The following is a 9,366-nucleotide window of genomic DNA, read 5'->3' as shown; positions in this document are numbered from 1 at the left end:
GACAAACGTGAGGTTCAGGGGTTTCTTGTGGTGCTGGATTTTCAGACATTGAAGGACCTTCGTGAGGAGGTGCATCTTTGGTTGATGAAGGACCTTCGGTTGAAGTAGTAGAGCTTGGCTCCCCCTGGACTTGTGAGCTAGGCTCCCCCTCGACAAGAGAATTTGGCTCCCCCTCGACTGAAGCATTGTTGGTTGGAGATTCATCAGTAGGCGATTCTCCTTCATGCATTCTTCTTGCAGCATCTTCGACAATCTTCTTCATATGATCTATTTTGTTGTCGGCTGCCCCTGCTTCTGAGAGAGAAGCTTTTTCTGGTTCATCAAAGAGATCCAGAAAATTCTCGTACATATTGGCGATTGAGATTGTGACTTGACCAGTTTGAGGGAAGATTTCCCTGGCAGTGTCATCTATGGCCTGTAGCTTCTTGACATAGCTATCGTCGAAGGTCACATAGTATGTTTCTTCAATCCTTCTTGATCGTTTGTTTAGGACCCTGTACGCCTTTGAAGTGAGTGAGTAACCCAGAAAGATTCCCTCGTCGGCTTTGACATCAAACTTGTTGCGGTGTTCTTTAGAGTTAAAGATGAAACACCTTGAGCCAAAAACGTGGAAAAATTTCACATTGGGCTTCCTGTTGTTTAGTATCTCATATGGTGTGAGCGTGAATCGCTTGTTGAGATAGGACCTGTTTTGTGTATAACAAGCAGCAGAAATAGCATCAGCCCAAAAATATAGAGGTAAGGAAGCAAAACTTAACATAGTTCGGGCAGCTTCACACAGAGATCGGTTTTGTCTTTCGACTATTCCATTCTGCTGTGGTGTGTAGGGAGCTGAGAAATTATGGCTAATTCCCTTTTCTGCAAGAAACGCTTCAAACTCCCTGTTCTTGAATTCGAGACCATTGTCGCTCCTGATGTTGCGAACGACCTTCTTGAGCTGGACTTCAATTTGCTTGATAAACACTTTCAGCTTTTGAGTCGCTTCAGATTTGAGCTTTAGAAAGAACACCCATGTAAATCTAGAGAAGTCATCAACGACAACAAGAATGTACTTGCTACCACCGATGCTTTCAATAGATGAAGGACCACATAAATCGATATGAAGCAATTCGAGTGGTTCAACAATTTTTGTGTTAACTATGGATGGGTGACTTTGACGACTCTGCTTTCCCATTTCACATGCAGCACATAAATGCTCTCTGTCAAACTTGAGCAATGGAAGACCCCTAACATGACCTCCAGTGACAAGTCGGTTGATATCTTTGAAATTGAGATGAGAGAGTCTTCTGTGCCACAACCAGCTTTCGTCGTATTGAGCTTTTGATAGCAGACAAATTGCTGGGTTTCCTTTGATGGGTTTCATGTTCAGCGGAAACATTTCACCCTTTCGCTCTGACTTCAGAATCACTTTCTTTGTTGTTTTCTCTATGATTTCAGAACCTTCATCATCGAATGAAACTTTGAGACCTGTACCTCCAACAAGCTGAGATACACTGATGAGGTTGTGTTGAAGTCCTTCCACATAAGCCACCTTTCTTATAGTAAAATCACCATTCGTTATCATCCCATATCCCTTTATGGTGCCGTAAGAGTTATTTCCAAACTTAACGTTGCCACCATTTGCAAGAGATCTGTATTCCCTGAGTTCCTCCTTCCTTCCTGTCATGTGACGCGAGCAGCCACTGTCGATGTACCATTCTTCGTCAAACTGCTCGTCACTTATAACCTGCAAAAATTAAGCAGATTTAGGTACCCAAAGTTTCTTGGGTCCATGTGAGGTTTTCATGGGAACAGGAATAGTTAGAGAGATATCAACAAGATATGTTCTTTTAATTAAAGTTGTTTCATCTTTCTTTTTAATGGTGAAAACTTTTATTTTGTTAGGATTGGATTTGTTCGCTTTAGACTCAGGTTTGAATTCACCGACTTTCTGCTTTTCCTTCTGTTCAGCAGATGGACGTGGTTTTTGAGAACCCATGGAATTAGTGTTAGAGCAAGATGGAGATGAACAAGAAGAATTAGGAAGAGAGAATTTGGATTTGGATGGAGGTGTCTTCCTTGCTGATGACTCTAGGTGACCCTTTTGCTTTTGATCGTTGGTGGGTTTAACTTTTGAGTCTTGTTCTCTTCTGACTTCAGAACTGAACCTCTGAGTTCGGTTGGAGTTGTTCTTGGAACCGAACCTTTGGTTTCGGTTGAAATCCTTTTCAGAACCGAACCTTTGCTTTCGGTTAGAATTTTCTTGCGAACCGAACCTTGGCTTTCGGTTGGTATCTTCTTGCGAACCGAACCTTGGCTTTCGGTTGGTATCTTCTTGCGAACCGAACCTTGGCTTTCGGTTGGTATCTTCTTGCGAACCGAACCTTGGCTTTCGGTTGTTGAAATTATCGTGCTTTCTTACTGGATTATTTTCATACTTCAGATTCTTGTCCTTGTGTGAATAGTATGCATTCTGGGAGTGCCAGAATTGTTTCCTTTCAGAAAGGTTTTTCCTGTATCTTAGGTTCCTTTCTATCTTTTTATCCCTCATCTGTTTAGGTTGATGATGAACGTTCGCTTTCGCTTTTGATGTAACCTTTGCTGATTCCTTTTGAACTTTAGGAGTTTTTCTTTGAAACGAGGGAGCAGAGGGAATATTTGAAGAAGATTCAGTTTGCCCTGAGGAAGTGGAAGGAGTATCTGATGAAGTTTCACTTCGAGCTGTTGGCGTTGAAGGAATGTCTTCTTTTACTGAATGATCAACCTCTTGAGGAGTGTCTTTTGTACCACTTGTGCTTGGTTCACTGAAATTATCAGGCTTGTTCAAGGGTTCAGGTATGTATCTCCCTTTCTTCATCCAAGAGGTTCTTTCAGATAGGCCAACGGTTTCGTTTCCATTGTCAATAGGAGCTTCCCAGAAGAACTCATCACAGCCATCAGCATTGTCTTCGTTAACAATAGCCGTGAGTTCAGCTGTCTGATGTTCGGTTAATCCAGTCACTTTGTATACCTGATTCGGAGTGGTTCTGACCTTTTGATAGACAACAGCCTTTTCTACTAATTTCGGGGACTTTTGTTGGGACAATCTAGCGAATTCCACAGAATTTTCAGAAACAAGATTTTTGTGGTTTTCAGTTTCGCTTTTCACAAATTCTGAGCAGTCAACCGTATCCTCTACAGAAATTTCACTCATGTTTTCGTCCTCGTTAAGCTCAGATGCATTTTCAACATCAATTTTATTTTCTGAGCTTACTTTGGCATTTAGAGAGTCAAACTTTTGTATGGTTTCGGTTCTCAGTTTAAGTCTATCATTTTCGTCCAAAAGATTTTTGAGCATGTCCTTATGGTCTTTGGATTTAATGAAGGACTCAATTTTGTCCAGTCCAATTTGATAAGTTGGGTTGACATCATCAGACGAAATCACACTCTCACAATTGTAAGCTTCGGCATCGATTTCATCCTCCTTAAATTCTAGGAATGGTAAAATCATACGGTGGATCTTTTTGCCTATCTCACAGTCCAAGTGCAGCTGAGTAATATTGGAATATAAACGTTTAGCTATTAAACAAAAAACATTTCGTTGTTTTAACAATTTCAAATTGTCTCTCTGCAAATAAATGTTTTCGTCTTTGACTTTAATTAATTCCGACTCTTTTAACTCAATCCACATACGCCGCTCCTCACTCTTCGACGCCACCCTGCTTAATTGATCAGTCAGGTTAGAATTGGTGACTCTAGTTTGAGTTAAGCTACTATCTAAATGAGAAATTCTTGTGTTAACGTTTTTTAGTTCTTTCTCATATGAGGATGATGGTACTTTAGATGAAATAAAAACAGATTGTACCTTCTTTATCAGTTCATCAAGCTCATTGAACTGTTGGCTGAGTGGTTTGGCTGTGAAGCACATATCTTCCTGCACTTTCGGTCCATTGCTTCCTCCATCGGTATTGTATCCCCTCATTTGAGATGCGCTTGACACCATGAAGCATTTTCCACCACTGCTTTCCTCCTTAGCCATATAAGCCTTTCCATGAGTAGGCTTCCTCACTTCTTCGTCTTCTGAGTCAGTAGACCAAACTTCGGTGCTACCGAACTCATCGTTATTAACCGAACCCTGCACAATAAGAGCATTAATAGAAGGGTTAGCGGTAGACTTTTTCTTCCTCAACTCATCCAACCTCTTCTGCAGTACGGCTTCCTCATCCTTTCCGTCATCCTTTTCAGCCATCTTTTTAAGAACACAGTCCTTAGCATAGTGGTTCTTGCCACCACAGTAAAAACAGCTTACTCCGGAATCGCCATCTGCCTTCGGTTCCTTCTTGGACTCCTCAGTCTTCGGTTCATTGTTTGCCTTTTCAGAGCTATAACTCCCCTGCCAGTTTCGGTTTTTGTTGCTGGGGAATCTCTTCTTTATGAACCTCTTAGGATTGGATACCATCATGGCATAATCCTCAGTTGTGAGGTCATATTCTTCCAAGTTGAGCTCTTCATCCTCCATCACGACTTTACTTTTAGATAGGAGGGCCAACGAACCAAGACTAGACACAACGTTCTTCTCTTGAACAACAATCTTCTCTTGGGACTTTAGAATACCCACCAGTTTCGCCAAAGAGTATGATTTAAACTGTTCATGGGCTTTGACTGTGGAAACTACTGCTCTCCATTCCGATCTCAGTCCGTTCAAGAAAGTAACCTATTGTTCGATGAGCTTCCTTTCAATGTCGTGTTTGATCATCTTGCTGAGAAGATGATTGAAGCGATCAAACGTCTGGGTCACGGTTTCTTCGGCCCCTTGCCTGAATTCTCCAAACTCAGATAGAAGCAAGGTTTGGATAGAGTGTTCAAGATCTTCGTCTGTTGAATACAGTTCGCGAAGTCTATCCCACACTTCCTTCGCCGTAGTGCATGAGCTGACTAGTCTGAATGTGTCGGAGTGAAGGGCGAATCTGATCAACCTTAGTGCCTTAATATTGCACTGGAATTTATCTTTCTCATCCTGCGCAATATTTGTCACGTCCTTGAGCAAATCGTTGTATTCTTTTTGCGTCTTAATAACTCTGGATGTCGCGGAATGAGAAAATGGTCCATTGATAATGGCTTCCCATATGAGAAAACCATTGTCCTCCGATCCAATCACGTAATCTTCAAAATGATGTGCCCATACTTCATAGTCATGGGTGTATAAGATTGGAATCTTTGTCGTCGAACCAATGCTGTTGGAAATATTAATAGGGTTTGATTGCGTTGCGTCCATAATGATCGTAATAACCTGTTCAAAGATCAGACTTGTAATAAAGCAGATTAGGGCAAAACAATAAATACTAAGATACGTCAATTAAGATGACGGCTCAATAAATATCGATGATTGCGGAAAACCCTAATGAAAATCTTTTTCACAGAAAAGAAGTGTATCGATTACACAGCCTCCTGCTCTGATACCAATTGATGAGATTTAAAATAATAACTTTTAATCTATAAAGATCGATTAGATCGTGAACAAGTATATGAATATGGAACTGCAAGAACACAATATAAATAACAAGGCAGAACGCAATAATAAGAACAAACAGCTTGAATCAAACGTGTCGAATGATTAAATAAAATCCTTAGAAGAGCTCGATTAAGAACATCAACTGTAAAGGATTGGAAGATTACAAGAGAGCAATATCGTAAACTCTGGAACGCTAAAACAGAAATCTTGAATCTTAACCTAATATGCATGCAAGCGATAACTTATATACAATACATAAAAGGCTCTCGGTTGGACAGGCCCAAACCGGAGAATACAAGGTTAATCTACGAGCCCAAAAGACGCAATACAAAACAGAACTTCAGCCCAACACATAGGATGCTCCACAGGAGTTAAAAACCCATGGGTCATGGAAATGAAGAGTCATGTCACATTAGGGTTTAGATGGTGTAACCCTAGATGTGATACACTATATAAAGAACATGATACTCACCAAAATCAGCTACACGAAGAACAAGAAAGGGTAAGCCGATTTTTACAAGTGTTCTACTTTTTCTAAAGTTATTCCAAATTATTTGGTGTTGTGTGAAGCATTTGAGGCATCACACTTGGGGTGCTAGGCTCTCAAGGTTTTCAAGGAATCAAATAAACTACAAGGTATGTAATTCTAGCCATCTTTTATGTTAAAAGTTCCCCATGTATGCTAGATAGGATTATGATCATTGGAAATCATATTTTGCATGTATTTTAGACAAACAAAGATCCAAGGTTTTCTAGGGTTGCATGTACACTTAGGAGTGTTAGAGTGCCCATAACCCATTAAAACATACCAGTCACCACTGTTAGATTTGGCACCACCTCTCCTTGTCCCATGTTTAGGACCCTTCCTGCATTCTGATTTTTGTTCTTGGGGAAGTTGCGTTTAAAGTGGCCGGTTTCCCCGCATCCGTCACATGCACGACTGGCTCTAACGTTGTTGTCATTGGCCTGCTTGTTTTGTTGTGGGGCCATCTTAGAATACCGAATGGCGTGTCCTTTTAGATTGTAGTTGGTGAATTGGAAATCCTTGCATGCCCTGTAGTGGTGATAGTTACACTTGTCACACCTGGGATTTGATCCCGTGTATGGCTTTGTTGGCGTGGTTGTGGTTGAGGCTGGGACGGTTAGGGCTGGTGTGGCTGGAGCAGTAGCACAATGGACTGCTACTATCTGTGGTTTCCTGGATGGCCCTGAATTCTTTCATCCTTTTTGCTTGTTCTTCTAATCCTTCTTGTTCCCTCCTTCATGTTTACTCTCTCCCTCGGTTGCTTTGGTACTTTTCTTGTCACTATGATCATAAAGCTTCTTGGACAGGTGCTTTACACTATCGTAGGTCTTGGGTTTTGAGGCAATCATGTTACCTTGAATGGGAGGTGTCAACCTCCATATGAATTGCTCAACCTTCTTTCCCTCGGACATAATCATACCAGGACACAAAAGGGATAATTCATTAAATATCGAGATGTACGCATCAATTTCCGAGTTCTGCACCGTCAGGTTCCATAGTTCTTGCTCGACTTTTTGTACCTCCACTCGGGGACAGTACTCGGCGATTAACATTTCCTTGACTTCTTCTGTTACAACTCGAAATTTCTATGTTATAACAAACCTTGCATTCAATCAAAGTCAAACTTACTTCTGCTAACTTTTAGCACTTTTGGAGTCAGTTTGGGTGTTTTAATCTTAAATGCATTAGAGGTAATTATAGGAAGTATACTCTAGAGTTAAATGTGCAACCCTTAAGTACAAAAACTCCATGAGTTTTGATTTTACGACCATAAAATGGAGTTTACGGCCGTAAACTCTATGGTATAAATATGACACTTAGTCATTTTTAGTCATTTTTACCACTTTCAAGCCTAGAAACTCATTCTCTCTCAAGTATCATCCGAAATATTCACTAGATCTTCAACTTTGTAAGTGATTCTTTCCTTGATTATTTGATATACTACAATATCTAGTGTTTGTACATGATTTCATCCATGAAATCTCTTCATTTTGATAGATCTTCAAGTGTTCTTCATTTCACCAAGAACACCAAGAACACACACTAGTGTTCTTGAGCCTTAAACATCCGTACAAGCTTCTATATTGTAAGTACTCTTGTCTTAGCTTATTTTATACTTGAATCAACTAGTTTACTCCTATAAAATATCAAGGAAACAAGATCAAAAAGCGTTTACGGCCAAGGAAATCTCATTGGGCCGTAAACCCTAATTAAGGAAGCAAATGAACCCTAATCCCTTCCAAAGCATTGGGACCAAGTCTAGAACACTTCCAACTTGAGATAAGGACCTTAAACTTTGAAATGGTACAAAATACCATGAGTTTACGGTCATAAACTCATGGAGAAATGGTCCTTCGGTCGTAAACCGTAGTTAATGGTGCAATGGTGCCACCATTTCTTCCTAAGGCTTAGACTTGATCATAAAACACTTCATTATGACTTGTAAGACCTTATAACACAAATTGGTACATAATACCATGAGTTTACGGCCGTAAACTCATGGGAAATTACCCCTTGGCTGTAAACTCATATGGTTATTACCATATGGGCCATAAACTCCGATTAGAGGCCCTACACCCCTTATATGCAACCCTATGTGGTTTAACACTTCATTACAAGTGTTTCCTAGTCCCTAAGGTTGTTCCATTACATAATTAGTTTACAAACACTAATTGTAAACATATATGTGTCATTATATGTTAAATAGGATCCACGTGTGCTCAAGTCTTCACTTGACACTTAGCATCCTTTACCGATCTTACATTCGCATCACTCACTTCAGGTGAGTTCATACCCCCCTTAACTTATCTTTTAAATGATTTTAAATGCTTTTATGGGGGGATACAAGTAGAAAACATGCTAGTTATATAATCAATCACATGTGATTTATAACTGTGTTTCAAACAAGGATTTCATATACTTCAAACTGTGTTTCAAAACAAACTACTTTTAAATCGTTTTATAAACTGACATCAAGTCATTATTTATTTATAGTTCAAAAGTATTTAAATGTATTACAAAACCTCTTTTTAACTTATATATATCGTCAAAAGCATGTCTATTTATGTATAGTTATATACATAATGTTTAAAGGACTTAGGACTGCTAGCTCGCTTTAATTCCTTTTCCTTGTTTGGATGTGGACTTAGGGTATCGGCGAGTTGTCCGAAGGTCGTCTAAATATTTGATCTATATTATGTATATATATGTAGACATAAAAGTTCTATTCAATCAGTTCAGTACCTTTGGGTAGCAAAGGTATGCATTCATCTATTCATATACATAACTTACTAGTAAACTATAATAGGTATAGTTTAGGAGAATACTTTCATATACAAGTACTATAACAGAGAATACTATAACAGAGAATGCAATACATAGAATACTATTACTATAACAAATATACTATAACAAGATTCAGAGATAACATAATGTGAGATACTACTTCATGACACATCGACCATTTCGTTATGTCACGTTTTGTAGCCAGAATCTCCTGGAGGGAGAGCGTGAGTTTGCATATAGATCTATACTAGATAAACTGTCCTACACCTTTTTTGTTCGCTACAGTGGGATTTACAAGTCTACGGGTGCCAAATATCATTTCTTCCGACGTCTTTCATCATCGTGTTATAGTCAAATTAGTATGGTAACAATCATATCACATTTTTCCTTAATTAAACCATTGGTTTTAAGGTAGTTATTAGTTCAGTGATTAATACAAATAATACTGCAGTACACATATGCATTTTCCCATTATATTCAAATTGTGATCTTCTCACATAAAGGGTAATATAAAACTATATTTTGGTAATGATACTCATACTTGGGAAAAGCATTTACTTTTACAAAGGAACAAACATATAAAACA

This window comes from Lactuca sativa, chromosome 1, assembly GCF_002870075.4.
Source record: "Lactuca sativa cultivar Salinas chromosome 1, Lsat_Salinas_v11, whole genome shotgun sequence".
NCBI classification, from domain to species: domain Eukaryota; kingdom Viridiplantae; phylum Streptophyta; class Magnoliopsida; order Asterales; family Asteraceae; genus Lactuca; species Lactuca sativa.
Note: the sequence above shows the minus strand (reverse complement) of the source record.